The sequence below is a fragment of the Felis catus genome, chromosome C1 (genome assembly GCF_018350175.1).
Source record: "Felis catus isolate Fca126 chromosome C1, F.catus_Fca126_mat1.0, whole genome shotgun sequence".
Lineage (NCBI taxonomy): Eukaryota > Metazoa > Chordata > Mammalia > Carnivora > Felidae > Felis > Felis catus.
Genome location: NC_058375.1, coordinates 69,794,434 through 69,810,561, shown reverse-complemented (window position 1 = coordinate 69,810,561; position 16,128 = coordinate 69,794,434). Strand labels below are relative to the sequence as shown.

The window sequence follows — 16,128 nt, the reverse complement described above, 5'->3', positions numbered from 1 at the left end:
CTTTTCCTCTTGAAGCCTTAGTGTACTTTCTCCTAAGATATATAATATTAGTACTTACCTCACAGGAGTGTTTTAAGTACAGAAAAAGATAAAACCATCAGTGTGCTATTGGGACTAGAACAGAGTAAGAATTCAAAAAATATTAACGTTATTTTAATATTGTTGTAGACAGAAGCCCTAAAATTTGTAATTTTCTTGCAAACAAACATTTCTGGGGGAAATGGTCATCAAAAACAAAGTTGGATTCATTCAGTTATTCAGGAAAAAATTATCTAGTGAAGTGATTCTTTAAATTTTGGTCTGTGACATTTTATCATGCTGCTGGTATGTGTGTGTGTGTGTGCATGTGGGTTTCATTTTTGGCATGATAGCCTCCATTCCTGCTACCATGGATACTCTCCTGTGTTCATGGGATCAGTGTGCAAGCACAATATAGCCCAATATAGCTAAGGACAGAAGCTAGCTGACACTCACTGCTTGAATCATTTTGTCCAGTGGTTGTCCAGCATCTCCTCTAAAGAGGCACTGTGGGCATTGATGCAAAACAGAAAAATATATACACTTAGTGCCCATTCCTGTAAGTCCCTGTCTCTGAATCTCTATCCCCTTCCTCTGTCCTTTGCCAACATGATTCTTACATTCAGTGTTGCTTATTGTGAGCTATCTGTCTCTAAGCTTCAAGGAGCCTTTATAGGCCTTTGTGAGGACACTGGATTCTGAATCACAGGAGATTGCCCTATTTTTTATAAATCTCCCCTGTTTTGCCTTATATTCTGAACCCTTCTCAGTGCAACACTCTAAGGACATTTTCATAAATAAACTCTTAATTTCTGCCACTATGTATTATAAAAGTTCTTAAGAATTTTGGCGAATAGTCCATACGAAGGATGGACCTTGCCCATTTATGCCAGGGGAGGACTTGATCCTAACTATTGATCTGGCAGTACTGGGAGAGAGGCAAGTATAGAGCCTGAGGAGGCAAAACATTCTCTGTCAGGCACTGACCTCACGTGAGACCTTTAAATGGTGTCCAAGCAAGTAACAATGCTTTCTTTCCTCTGGCAATGATGAGGGGAGAGGTAGGCATTGAAAGTTCTTAAGCTCATTTACCCATTAAATGTCTCATTCAAGGTCTTGATGCCTCACTTCTCTCCTATCCTGGCCCTGACTTTGGCATAGAAGATTTTCTGGGGCTATGAATTTAGATTCAATTGAAATTACATCTCTCCTATGATCAGATGATAGACCTAAATGTCAGCCTGTTCTGCACATCAGCTGCAGAAAAGGATCTCAAACACTGCCATGAAAGTGTTCTGCCTTTACAGCTTGGGATTGATAGTTGGCTGACCTAAGGCTGCCATTCTTTTTTTCAAGGCTTTTATGTCAGTTATAAAAAGTCAATCTGCTCCAGTCTTATATTTATTCTCATTTCTTTCAAGTTCTAGAGCATTATCTCAAACTTTGCACTACATTAGAATTCTTGGAGAGCTTTTCAAAACACAGATTTGGGGATCCCAATTCCTGAGTTTCTGTTTCAGTAAGTCTGGGAAAGGGCAAGTGCCCACATGATACTAACACTGGTGGTGCAGGGACCACACTCTGGGGACCAGTGTGCTAGACCTATTGAAAGTCAGAGCTTTCTCTTCCTTATTCTCTTCCTAATCTACCATATGTAAGGATGTATGTAACTATGATACTACATAATGACTGAATTATAACATTCCATTTTCCGTCAGAAGTGTGGTTCTAATGTCTCTCTGGTCAGCAGGCAATTCAATTCTAGATTCTTATCCTGAGAACCTGCTTTCTAATGTGTCTACTATAATGAAGAATTTCAGCATGGATTCCCTCAAGCATACCCTGAGACAGAGATTTGGGTACAAGTAGTTTATTTGGGAGGTATATGGGTCTGTATCCAATCAGGACTCAAAACTCACACAGATATTTAAACATGGAAGGTTTTATATAAAGAAGTGTTAACTATATGATGAGATTGGAGTAACAGAGATGAGCTAATAAGGAGTAAAGACAACTGTGAAGAATATAGACATAACAGATACAAGGAGTCGCCTTTATCCCCCCAAGCTGAGATAGAGTGCCAAAGGAAGAACCTCTGATAGAGGGTCTCCATCACTCCACCACACACCCACACCCCCCCCCCCCCCCCAACCACACACACACATTCTCTCTCTGTCTCTGTCTCTCTTTCTCCGGATGGCCAATATCCAGACCGTTTTGAATGGGATGCAGCTTGGATCCATGAGTTCACTGAGGCTGTAAAGATGCCTAAGGGGTGCCAAGGAAAGCCATCCATGGGGAGATAATGTACTAATGCCACTTCACTGCAAAGCAGCTCTAGGAGCTGCCATGGAAAATTATTCATAGGAGATGCTGGGCTTGAGTCACTTTGCTGCAAAACCGTCAGAGAGGTATGCCAGGAGAAGCTGTTTATGGAGAGTTGACTGCCAGATACTGTGGAAGCTTCATGTGCTGCTGCAGCTTACCTAGTGGAACATACTGGAATCGGGGAGAAAACTTCCTTCCCCTCCATTGTGTCTCTCCAGCACCCTCTACTGAAACTGCTTAATGTTATTACAACTGGCAGGGGAGAAATTCTAAAGGCGTCATCTCTATTATCGCAGAGTCAGAGATAAAGGTAGATTGGGGGTGAATGAACTGATTGATACGTGGCACAGGAAGCAACGTGTGGGAGTGAGGAAGTTATAATGAGAAAAGAGAAAATTCATAAAACCTTAATTTATGAGCAGGTTACCCTTTTGGGAAACTGGAGTCCATACCTACTGGGGGTCATCTGATAGGATTTATAGAACACAACTCAGAGTTGCCTCATAAAAGAGGAAGAAGCTGGGGTTCTTGCTTACAAATTCCCTTTTCTCATTAGTCGAAGTGACTCCTAAGGGTGCTTCTTGGCTTGTACTTCTGGTCTACTTGCACAAACCAAGGTCACATCTATAGCCTAAACATGATCCCAGGCAAAGATACAGTTAGAAGTAGGCTCACATGGAAACTTTGTGAGGTCACGGTTTTCGTAGCCCAAGCAGACATGGGCAAGCACGGCATCAAGGGCATTAACTGCATCATCATGAAATCCTGAAAAAAAACAAGACCTACCTCACTCAGAACTAGAATAAAGTGGAAAACAAAAAAAGCAATATCCAGAATTCATGTTAAATAAAACTGTGTAGGCATTTCAAATGGTCTGTATAAATTCTACAACTTCTACCCAAGGTCTAAGACCTTCTGATTATGATAATGGTCATTAACACACATCGAATACTTAGCATATTCCAGGCACTGTGCCAACTAATTTGCTTACCTCATTTCTTACTCACAGTAAAAGAAAAAGTTAGGTACTATTATTATTATCATCACATTACAGCTAAGGAAACCTTGGTTTAGAAAGTTTAAATAAGTTGGCTAAGTCTCCAACATCAGTAATTGCTGACTCTTACTTACCTCTGATCCTTAGATTCCTAATCCCACATTCCTGACTGGCTATGCTCAATTTGTGTTTGCTTTGTACATTGTACTCACTCAGAAAATGTTAATCAATAATGATGGTCTTCAAAATGAGAATTCTGGAATTCAATCATCTAAGAAATATTAAGTGACAATCTCAGATACCATGAAAACTGCCAGATTTGCCTCCTTGCTTCTCATCTCTTCAAATTCAAAACATTCTCTATACTCAGTCTGAATACTGAATACTCTGTATTCTCAATATTTTTTGAAATACTTGCTTCTTTTATATCTTCTCTCTGATACATACAAATCAATGTATTCTGACTCAATTTTGTGAATCTATTCCAATCCAAAATATTTATTTTATCTTTTAAGCCATATAGTGCTCTTTTATTTCTAGCTAGTTACATACTTCCTTACATTATTGTCTTATTTTTATATTAATGTTATATTTTGTGAATCTTTTAATCTACCAGATAATAAACTCATTAGAGTCAGGAATTCTATATTATGAATCATTCGTATTTGCTACTGTGTCAACCATTGTTGAGTCCATATTAATTCAATAAGGACTATTGGAATAGGCATTATTAAAAGTAGGGATAGCAACAAGAAAACATGGACCTTTTAGTCTTAAAGAGAGAATTAGCAAGAAAATCCCATTATCCAAATTCAAAGTGTTCCATTTAATCAAGGTTCTACTGTACTATGCTCCTTCCCTTTTCTGTGTAATTAAAGCCCTCCCAAGCAGATTAAATAAGCAGAGATAGGGTTTTCCTTAATTTTATTTTCTCTCTTAAATTTAACCAGCATTAAACAAAGAGATGTTCCCATCTCCCAGTAAGAATTAATTTCTTCCTCTTCTAAAACAACTCTTATAGCCTCTGGATTATAATTACTCAGTGAACATCCCAGAGCAAAGCTTACCTTCTGTAAGAGTCATCTATGTACTTACTCGTGTTACTCACTAGATTGTGAGATCCTGGGGTTCAGGAACCCTGTGATTTTAATTTGAATCTACAAGCAGAGGAATTAGTACATGAAGGCACTCAGTAACTATTTGATGTATCTAGTTTTATCTACTGGTATCTGGAAATGTACCTAACAATATAATAGTTGACGTACAAAGCTGTAGAAGTTTTAACATACTTTCCTATTCTTACCTTCTCATCAATATGTAATATAAGTATAGAATTTCCATTTTGACAACGGGGAAACTAAGTCACATAGAGGGTGAAGTTAGGAGTAATGATATTTTGAAACTCCAACCACACATTGTGTCCTTTACTATGTTTTATTTAACCATTAATTTTGTACTAGTAACCAGGCAATAGATGCTCATGGGTATCTTGTACTTAAGTATTATATTTTTATCAGATGAATGGTTAGATACTACCAAGTAAGTCTAAGAAACACATAAAAGGCACGATTCCTGACCTCAAAAAGTTTACAATCTTATTTATGAATGGATTTTGAAGGCCAGTGGAGTTAGGGAAAGGCAGTCCAGGTGATTGTTTTTTTTGTTTTTTGGGTTTTTTCCCCCCTGTAAAACACTTTCTCATCCTAAAGGTCATAATGCTTTTAGAGTAAAGGTCTCAGGTTTTAGTGTGCATAGTGATTACCTGAAGCACTGATTAAAATGGCAGGTTCCTAAACTGCATCCTCCCAGCTTCTACCATCCAAGTTAATAATGATGCAGATCACTTCTTCAGAATCCTGTGGAAAAGCTCAAAAGAGAAGTGACCAGCATTGAGTTCTAAACTGAATGCACAACCAAAACAAAAAGCATGAGTGGATAAATTGGCCTTCCATCTCCCCAGACTCCAATATAAGACAGAAGAAACAGCTCTCAGAAAAACCAAACCAAAACAATAAACAAATAAAAATAATAAAAACCAAAAACACACTTATTTCTTTTGTACAAAGTCAGGCTGTTTCATACCAAGTCACAGAGGCTCCACTTTGCAGCTCTTAGCAGGAAAGGGAGCACCATGAGGGCTTCTGAGAACACTGCGTTGCGGAAGAACTTGTGAGCACCCGGTGAGCATCTCTTCAGACCGTCACCGAGATACCAGCCTTAATTAAAGGAAAACAAGAAAGAAGGCAGGGAGGGAGGCAGAGAGGCAGAAAAGAGGGGGTGTAGGCAAGCCTGAAAGAAGGAACAGGAAGGGAGGGAGGGCAGAGGAGAAAATGAGATGGTGAGTGTCAGAAATTGCAGTAACAGAAAAACAAGAATAGATTTAGAGAAAAAGGGAACGATGCCATGCTCTACTATTATAATCTGGAGAGCCAGAGAGGGCAGTTCTACTGCATGCTTTATTAAACTGACTTCTCCATTTCTCCCCAGGCTGGACTGCACAGAGGAAATTCATTAGCTCCATTTAAATGCACACCCCAGAGCCCACCTTCAGTTTCCAGCACAGCACAACACGTTTCACATTGGATAAACCACTATGACTCTAGAGAATATTTTTTTTTTCTTAAACTTAAATCAACCTTCATGGAACAGTTTGTATTCTTATGATTTTTTCATTATAAGTGAAGAACTACTCTATAGACAAGGACTGGGTAAAGTCATTATACTAAATAATTCATGGTGGAGAATTTTGTTGTAATGAGATCAACAAGGCACTAATGCTCTAGGCCATTGGCCTGGGCTTAGAAATAATTTTATTATTGCAAACTTCTTTCCCCTGTATTGGTTCTTGTTAAAATGGAATTTAACTGTGCAAATAAACTTATATATATTTACAACTCACCAATGAATACCAGTTATCCATAGTCAAAACTTTAGAATTATTTTTAACTGTTCATATATTATACCCACATCCTATAAATGACAAAGTTCTATTGTCTACTGTTGTTTTTTTTTAATTATTATTATTCCTGTTGGATCTTCCAACAGTGTCCTCTCAAACTATCAATCCTTCACTGTCCCTTAAATGTTGATCATCCTTTGAGACTTTTTTCTCTTACTATAGACTCCATTAAATTGTCCATTCTCATGACTATAATTACCATTTATATCTTGATAACTTTCCTAGTTATATTTCTAGACCACCCCACTCTCCTAAGAGTTATTTGTATATTATCAACTGTGTTTTGGTTATTTTATATGGATGTAACACAAACTAATGTCCCAAACCAAATTTATCATAAAACCCCTAAGGCACATTTCTATCTCCCCCTGTAATCATTAACTCAGAGAATGACACTACATCCATCTAATTGGCCATGCCAGATGCTCCTTACTCCATCATCCCTCATTCAAATTACCACCATTTGAGACATTTTTAAAAGGGGAGGGTGATGCCTCCCAACACTGGGATCCACTGACCGAAGAAGATATAGCTTATTATCAATCAGTTATATCAATCAATATAGCTATATTATTCAATGACTTATTGGAGTGACCTCCTTCTAATCCCATCAGCATTAAAGATAGGACAGAAATCAAGTTCAGACCAAACAGCCTTGGGAAATGTGACATTCATGATCCAGGCAGTAAGTTACATTCCTAATAGCTGGCTGACATACTGAACAGATTCTTCCCCATCATACATACTCTCCCATATCAGCAGGGTCCTAGACATTGACCCCAGATACCCACTTCCCCTGAAGAGCTCTATGAAGAAAGAGCTCTACAAAAGAGAAGAGAGTTCTTTCACCACGTATTCACAGGAGATGCCATTCAGTATTAGCTCTGCATCAGTAAGTATTCTTACACCTAAAAAAGAGATGTCAACCATTATTTTTGACACTATAGATCTATAGATTGAGAAATTTTAGGACTAATCTACACTGGTTCTAACTGGGAGCAGACAGCTTGCACAGTGTGAAGCACAAGATGCCGTAATGACTGGCACACCATGCTTCAGTAGACATGTTTCAGGTGAAGAGAATTTCTTTAAGGCAGGTGAATTTTGCAAGCTGTCAGAATTTATGTTAGTGATCGTGTGTGTGTGTGTGTGTGTGTGTGTGTGTGTGTGCGCGCACACATGTGTATGTGTGGGTGGGTGTGTGTTTCTTCTAGTGGAGTAGATGAGTCATTTGCCTGAATGCAATCAAGGCAGTCCGAATCATCATTGATGTTAGAGTCAGAGACCTCTAAAAGAAATGACTTCTGTGCAGCCCCTTACATTGGGAAGGGAATTTTCCCTGGTTCTCCACAAGGGATCAGAGGAATTCAACTTCCCTAATAGTTTTTGTAATAAGAAGTCATCTTACAGATGAAATTTATGAAAAAAATGAGGAAATTTTATTACATACCTTCTGTTTGTTGTTATAGTTCCTGACTCCATAAAGGATGTCCACAGTCATCACTCCCAGGGCCTTGTCACCTTTATTTTAAAGACTTTTCTCTGTGTGATAAACTTACACCCTCTAACAGATAAGGGAAAGTGTCTGTCCAAAGTATTTTTTTTTCTTTCTTTTTTCTGTTAACACAATCATCAGTTTTCAAACATTGTGAAATACCCTATATGCTTTTTACCTTTATATCTTTAGATTTTTCAGACTAGAAAATCATTTCTGCAATCTTGGCCCTGGAGACCAGAGAGCTGGCAGTATTGCAGATGACAGCATTTCTTGGCTGTGACATCCACATCTGACTGCCTGCATTTCTCCTTTTCCTGGGCTTAATGGGAACCTTGAAGCCATAGTCAAAACACAATAAATGCTGTTCTTAGCCCTCCCTCCTGCCCCGTTGATACTTTCCCTGAATATAATATATTTGTTTCTATTTCTTCTTTCATCCTTTTTCCTTTTTTCTTTTGTGATTACCTGGAGAATTATTTCTCCTAGTTTCAGAAGAGCAGCTGCTGCTATAAAAGTCCACTGAATTTTATCCCTGTGACAACGAATCTTACACTGTCATAAAGATACCTTTAGCATCCCTCTGCATCCTTAGGCACAGAGGAAAGGAATGCATCTGGGAACACATAGTTGCAAATAGCCTGAGTGTTGCCAAACATCAGAGAGCCCAGATCTGGCTAGTGGTCAGCTCAGGCCCTGGCATCTTGCCAAGGAATGCTGGGAGACCTGGAGGGGATTTAAAACTATTAATGACTCCAGCCAATGTGTTTTTTGCAGTAAAATTAGAATAGTGGTGTCTAGTCAATATCAACATTACATTTCGGGGTTTATTTTCTTTTGCAAAGCTTTTTGAAAGTCCACCAATCACACAATTGGTAAGCAATGTGATTCCTACAGGTCACCTGGGAATTATTATGCTTACATAAATTAACACAGAAGCAAAATAAATCATCTGTATAATGTTTCTAAACCACCACTTCATTTTGTCAATGTAGATTTGATGTAACTTATTGTAGCATTTATTAAAATGCCAATAATGGTCTACTGAATCCCATATTAAAATGTGTACCGACACTGCTTTTGATTGGCCTCAGTCTGGGAACTAGCAGTCTCAACAACATTCTCAAGTCCCCATATAAAATGTTCCATGTGGCTGGAGATGCTATGCACTCCAGATTAAGGCCCATACCTAGAAACCAGTTGCTACCACATCAGCCTTGACTCAGTGCCCAGCTCTGACAACAGGATATATCTGACTCCCCAGCCCCAGTCTGTTCTATGTGTTGTGTTTTTACAACTGAGCCCCATTTTTTTTTTTTTTAGTTCTGATAAATGTCCTAATAATCATGCCTTCTTTTTAATCAGTGCTGTGGCTTTTTAAAACAACAACAACAACAACATCTTAAACTGGGATGCCTGGGTGGCTCAGTGGGTTAAGCATCTAACTCTTGATTTTGGCTCAGGTCATGATCTCATGGTTCATGAGTTCGAGCCCCACATCAGGCTCTGTGCTGACAGCATGAAGCCTGCTTAGGATTCTGTCTCTCCCTCTGCCTCTCCCCCACTCACTCATGTGCTCTTTCTCTCTCTCTCTCTCTCTCTCTCTCTCTCTCTCTCTCTCTTTCTCTCTCTCTCTCTCTCAAAAAACAAAATTTAAAAAAATTTTAAAAATAAAAATGTCTGAAACTTCATGGGTTTATGGATTCTGCCATTGTGTAAGTCTTGATGAAAGCTGGGTCCCTGATGGACAGCCAAGGAGAAAGAAGATAGGTTCTGTTTTAAAAATAGAAAAAAAGCAGCTAATAGGAACTCACATGTGATTTAAATTTGTCCCATTTGACTCTTCCTGCCAGGGCATTTGAAATAAATGTTCACAGAAGCATGGATGATTCAGAATTCACTTGGGCAGAAGTAGTGCCACATCTTTTATAGACTGATAGTAGCAGCAGTAACCCAGCTTCGTCATTCCCGCCCAAAGGGCTCCAGGTTTAGCTTATTTCAGTTGATTGCAACCGAGAAACAAATCAGAACTTTCTTTGTTTTTGCAGCCTGGATCCCGAAACCCAGCTAGCAAGAAGCTGTTGACTGGGGAGACAGGTCAACTTCCAAGTGTCATTCAGCCAGGAGTCTTCCCACCTACAGAAACCAGCAACTAAAGGAACTATTCCACATTGGACTCCCATTGCCTCTCTACTTTATTCATGTTTAATGCAACTTGTGTCTGATTGAACCCGTACACCTTGTGCCTGCCCTGGATTCATCCTTCTCCAGAAGCACTTGCCACTGGGTCAACTCTTCCAGGACTGATCCTGTTAAAGTGAGTGAGACTTCGTCAGAACGGGGCTTCTCTTGGCCTGTTTCCTGGGGAACAGGATACATTGGCTTCAGAGAATTGACAGTGTGCAAGTGTTGCGATAAATGTGGGAGTGGGGTAAAATAGATCTTACAGGAAGCTCAAAGAAACTGAGCTACTCTAAGCCAGTCGCAGAGTGGTGTTGCTTCAAAATTATAGGGATTGACTTTCAAAATTGTTGAAGAGCAATTGATTTTTATTATGAATTTTATTGGAGAGGCGGCATAAAAATTTCTAAAAATTTGCAGAGTTCTTCCCATAGGAAAACTTCCTAATGCTCCCTTGAAGCCATTTTCTCACTGCAGCTGTTCCTATTCATTCCATCCCCCCACCCCATCCACCAGGCACAGCTCCTTCCCCCTAGTTATACACTCCCAGTCACCAACTCCTCTGAAGGTCTCAGGCAATATGCCCTCCAGGAACCTCTCCACCCAGTTCTTTCACACCTCCTCTCCCATAAATAATAGCCCCTGAGAGGTACAGTCCCTTTCTACTTGGTCTTATTTGGTTTTGCTAAGAGTAGCCAGTTAGGAATTCTGGTTCATCCTAGAAAAAAATACTTGTTGATCACCTATCGTACCCAGCTGTAGATTCATTACACATAGAAATTAGGTTGGGGTGGAAGGAGACCACTGTGGCTTACCTGGGATCAATATCTGTATGAGTTTTGTCCAGTAGAATTTACTGATAGTTCAAAGGATATCACTGTGAATTGAATACATTTCTTGAAAGAGCATTTAAAAAAAAAGTTATAAGAAGAATTTTTTTTTCATTTTGTTTTGTTTTGGGAGATTTAAATTTTAAAAGAAACTTTATTGCAGTGAAATTATACATTAATCTTAGTCTATCCTATTTTTCATCATCCCTGAATTAAGGATTTTATAATATATGATTTCAACAACATCTAGAAATAAGAAAACAGTTCCCTAAATCTGGGTTTGCTTAATTCTTTCTTTCTGAAAATCAATGGGAAATTCATATAGTTTACATCACCATATAAAATTTAATAGGTTATATATGAGGACTGAGAAGCAGGGCCTTGTAGCATGTTCACTGTTGGGGAAATCATTTTAAATGGCTAGAGGAACTGAGGAGTTTCTGACCCTGGAAAATATCTAAAAGCTGCTGAAAGAAGAGAGATAAACATTGACTCTGACACAACTCTTTAGTGGCTAGGAAAAAAAAAAAAACAGTAACAAAAGGTTATTTTACCAACAAAATAGCCAATTTCCTAACTGATCAATATGTGTGTATAAAACACATGGGAGGGTCTGCCACCTCACGGTTCCCTTAACAGCCTTAGTTCCTGCTCTCATAAGCACCCTTGTGAGCCATCTGTTAAAAGAACTCAGTTAACAGAAACTATAGAGGGGTCAACTCACTAATCTAGGTGGAACTGATGAGGGAGCATAAGGCAGGCTGAGGGCAAAGTACAAACTAGCACCCCTTCCCCCCCACCCCCACACCCCAGCCACCAGATGGGATATGTGTGATATTCCTCAGTTACTCCTGGCTGCCCAAGAACAGAGGAAAGGAAAGAAAACAAATGGTTAACTGATAAAGATCACAGTCATATAGGACATGGGTCTCCATCAGTTTACAAATATCTTAGTAAATTACAAGAAAAAAGCAATCTTATCAATAGCCTAATCTCCAGAAACCTGTAAACTAACTTTCCTGGAACCCCAACATCACCCTCCCCTCCATAGCGATGTGGGAACAAAGGCAAGAAGGAAATGGCAGGTAAAATTAAATTTCTTTATGACCTGCAGCCCATGGACAAATACTGAAGCAAATACAGTGTGTAACATTTCTCTAGGAACCCCCTACAGTCCTAATGTTACTGTCTTACTAGAAGAAAAACAACCTTAGCTTGACAATAGCAAGGCTCCTGGCATCTTAAGAGTTCTCTTTAGCATATCAAAGTCCTTCCAGAAACCTCAGTTTTGACTTTACCTCTCCCCCAACTCCATAGTAAATAACCAGTCACTCTACAACCCCAGTGCAGCTCTTTCTGCTCATGGATCCTATCCCCATGTTTTAATAAAATCACCTTTTTGCACCAAAGATGTCTTCAAGAATTCTTTCTTGTCCGTTGGCTCCAAACCCCACCCTCACTCCAAAACTTCATCAGAACTGGTCTGTGGGCCTCCTGAGCACTTCACAGAGGAAGGAACGGGAATCACCAAGTGTATCAGGAAAACCCAGAAGGAGGCATATCTTATTCCATCTTTAAAGTACTCTTGGAGGGGCGCCTGGGTGGCTCAGTTGGTTAAGCATCCGACTTCGGCTCAGGTCATGATCTCGCAGTCCATGAGTTCAAGCCCCACGTCAGGCTCTGTGCTGACTGCTCAGAGCCTGGAGCCTGTTTCAGATTCTGTGTCTCCCTCTCTCTCTGACCCTCCCCCACTCAAGCTCTGTCTCTCTCTGTCTCAAAAATAAATAAACGTTAAAAAAAAATTTTTTTTTTAAAGTACTCTTGGAGCAGTTAACGCTGCCTTGTGGCTACCGGGATTGTCTGTTCTGGCTAAATCCTCAGGATCTGCCTATGAAAAATATGAAGGAAAGCACCTGCATACTTTGCTCTAGGAATGCAGAATTGTGCAAGAGTCTAAAAGACAGGGAAAAAGAAGGTACGTGTCAAGGACTCAGTGGCTGATATAGGAAAAATGAATTGGGAAGAGGCTAAGAGAGAATCTCAAGAGAATCACACCTTGTTAATCAGCCTATGATGAATAAAGGTCAAAATGGCACCGTTATCTGTATAGTAAACATCACAGGGAATGTTATTAAAAGACTATATAACAGAACTGCTTAGAACAAGAAAATAGATTCCAGGGGCTATTCATGGAGAGAAGGGTTGATATGGTTGTGAGCAAAGTAGTTTTTAAACTACCAAGTCAAGGACCGCCAAGCATCCTCTGGCATGGAGTGAACAGTGTATCTTGAAAATTATGCCCTGCTGAAGAATTCTTAGAAATAGGAAACATTCTAGCAAATAATCTGTGAATAACCAAGTGTGCCTCCTGAGTAAATTGTTAACCTTACCATAAGCAAGCCTTCTCAGAGAATTATATTCATCTTACAGAGCCACAAGACTATTCCTGATCCTGGAGATAGAATGATACAGCCTAGAGAATGGATCTTCTCTCATTAGTAAGCGTCTCAAACGATATACATCTAACCTATAGCCAATTCCTTTCTCTTAAGTATGTTCTCTATTACAAGAAAGTTCTTTATGTATTTACTTATGGAATTGTACATTTATTTAAACAATAATTCTCCAAATATCAAGATAGTCATATGAGGATCATAACCCAAACTATTGCATGACTTTGGCAATGTTATCTAACTTCTCTGGGGATCAATTTTCTTATCTATAAAATTTGAAAATACTGTGCTTGCCTTACAGGATTAATCAAGAAAATCCACGTAAAGAATTTTGAGTTTCAGTATCTAGGTATGAGCTCAATAAAATGTTAGGTATTGTTGCAAAATTTGTCAAGATTCTTATCACCACAATTATTTAACTAGAAAGACCAAATGCAACTATGTAAACATATGTTTCTTGTTGTATTTCATTATAAGACCTGAAGAATGTGGAGTTTGGGAAGTGATGACCATGGGCAAATATGCTTTGACATACTTGCCTTTAGTAGAAAATGTGATACATAGTTAGAGATGACAGTTGGTGATTTATGATCACCATTACCAACAAAATGATACTCAATTAGTCCAAGTCGTAGAATTTTGGGCAAAAGGAAAAATAAAGAAGAAAGAAGTGGCAGAGAGGAAGGGATTAAGAGGAAGATACAATAAAGGAGGAAGAAAGGAAGCAAGAAAGGAAAGAAGGAAGGAAGAGGTTATATTGTATTTCTGGTTACTGGAAGAATTCAAGAAAATACAACTGATGATACATATGTTAGAACCTAAAGAGAAGATTGACTTTATCTAACATAATAGGATTGCCATTTGCTATGGTCTGAATGTGTCCACCCAAAATTCATGTTGAAATCCTAACTGCCAAAGTAATGGTATTAGTTGGTGGGGCCTTTCGGAGGGAATTAGGTCATGAGGGTGGAACCCTCATGAATGGGATTAGAGCTCTTACAAAAGAGGTTCCACCTGTGCTCTCCAGGCCCTTCTGCCCTGTGAGGCTTTAACAAGAAGTCTGCAACCTGGAGGAGGGCCCTCACTTGACCATGCTTGTACCATGATCTCAGACTTAACAGCCTCTAGAACTTAGACTAATACATTCATGTTGTTGATCAACTACTCAATCTGTGGTATTTTGTTATAGCAGCCTAAACAGACTAGGACACCACTTCTTTTAGAAACTGGAGATATATGGAGCTGATAATACTATTAGTCTTTCCTTCATAGTTTGCTTTGTTGCTGATCACACAGGCTCTTCTGCTTTCCAAGTTTCCTCCCAGAGTTGGTGGGCTGGCAGCTGGTGAGGAAGAAGTAGGTGGAACTAAGGGCGCTTCAAAGTAGTTATTTTAGGAGACAGCTGCAAGCCACAGAGTTTTATGGACTTGGTCCTCACCTCATGAAAATTCAAGAAAAAATTAAAGGAAAGATAAATGTGGAATTTGTGTTGGGGGGGGGGGTAAGTGGAATCAAAGAAAATCAAAGTTTGTATCAATAGAGTAATAACAGACTAAGTGGGGAAAAATGCAGCTTGCATCTTGAGTACTCCACAGAACCTTGGCTTGTCTTGTTGAGGGAGGGGCAGTGAACAGACTGAGCTAAGCCAGAGAATCATCAATCCAGCCATCATTTGAAATGCATTTTATATTCTTAAAAAAAAATTAGTTTTAGTTAAAGTGAGCATTTATAACAAGTTCTATGGGGGAAAGACAAAACAAAAGTAAAACACAGAAATCCATCTGATCCCAACAGCTGCATCAACAAGAGAACAACATTTAAAACAAATTCTGCAAATGTTAAGAATTTTATTAAAACATTTACCCAGAAACCATGCATAATTTCCTAATGTTGCCCAGAAGTGATTGCCAGACAGATCTCAGAAACCAACAAGAGGAGAGTTTTTGTTTTGTGTGCTGAGCCAAATCAAGTAGTGTTTAGACAGTCATGTTCTAGAACATAGAGTTCAGTAAACACTAGATGAGCACCTAGCAGATGCTGAGCATTGTATGAGAAGAGAAGACAGATGATCTCACAATGAATCTATGAATGTGGCAAATAGCACAACAACCTATAGGGGCCTATGAAATCTGAGTGCCACTGCCTCAATTTCTAGGACATGAAAGAATCAAAAAGAGCTGAACTTTGTGTTTTAGCCACAACTGTATTTAAGCAGATGCAGACATTTCTATTATTCTCCCTATAGACTTAGGGCTGCTCAGCTGTGAATTTTAGAGAATCTCAGTGGAAAGAACCAATATGTTATCAAATAGAAAATACTCTAGATTGCAAGGTACAATATTCAGTGTATCCCTAAAAACAAAAGAGCATGAGAAAAAGTAGGGGAGAGGGAGAGGCACATTTTCTGGGATTCTAATAGCTGATTTCTGCAAAATCCATCCTAAATCCTCATTGCAGAGGTAAATAAGAAACCCAATGTTCAGAAAAGGACAGTTAGGGAAACTTGTATGTTTCAACATTGACACTGGATAGAGGAAGGGAGAAAAATATCTCCCATGAAAATTTGAACTACAATCTTTTGCAGCTATGCAGTCTGAATTCACAATGCTCATGTGGTCCCAAAATCTTTAGTAGAGGATTTAATTTGAAGTGGTCTCAGCTTGATAGTGCCCCCAGGTGACTGGCAAAAACAAACACAAAATCTTCCACAGAAGGAGGAGAAATGAGAGTTCAATCCGGGACAGTAGAAGATGCATCAAATGGGAGGGGCATCCTGATTTCAGAGATATGCAAATGTGAATAAAGTGCATCCTTAATCTGAAGAAATCAGGCAGCTGGTGTGAAATTCTGCTTGGTCAAGCACACTG

At 39.1% G+C, this 16,128-nt stretch overlaps 1 long non-coding RNA gene across 3 annotated transcripts in view; it reads left to right on the top strand.

The window, feature by feature from the left end:
* The window catches only part of LOC109503106, a 112,341-nt gene that overhangs the window by 80,986 nt on the left and 15,227 nt on the right, over nucleotides 1-16,128 (top strand). For 2 of the 3 annotated variants that reach the window (XR_006584438.1, XR_006584437.1), the window contains exons 3-5: nucleotides 9,846-10,114; nucleotides 12,625-12,783; nucleotides 13,239-13,306. This is a non-coding gene — a long non-coding RNA (uncharacterized LOC109503106). The remainder of the gene's footprint in view (nucleotides 1-9,845; nucleotides 10,115-12,624; nucleotides 12,784-13,238; nucleotides 13,307-16,128) is intronic. The other variant, XR_006584439.1, reaches the window with a different exon arrangement.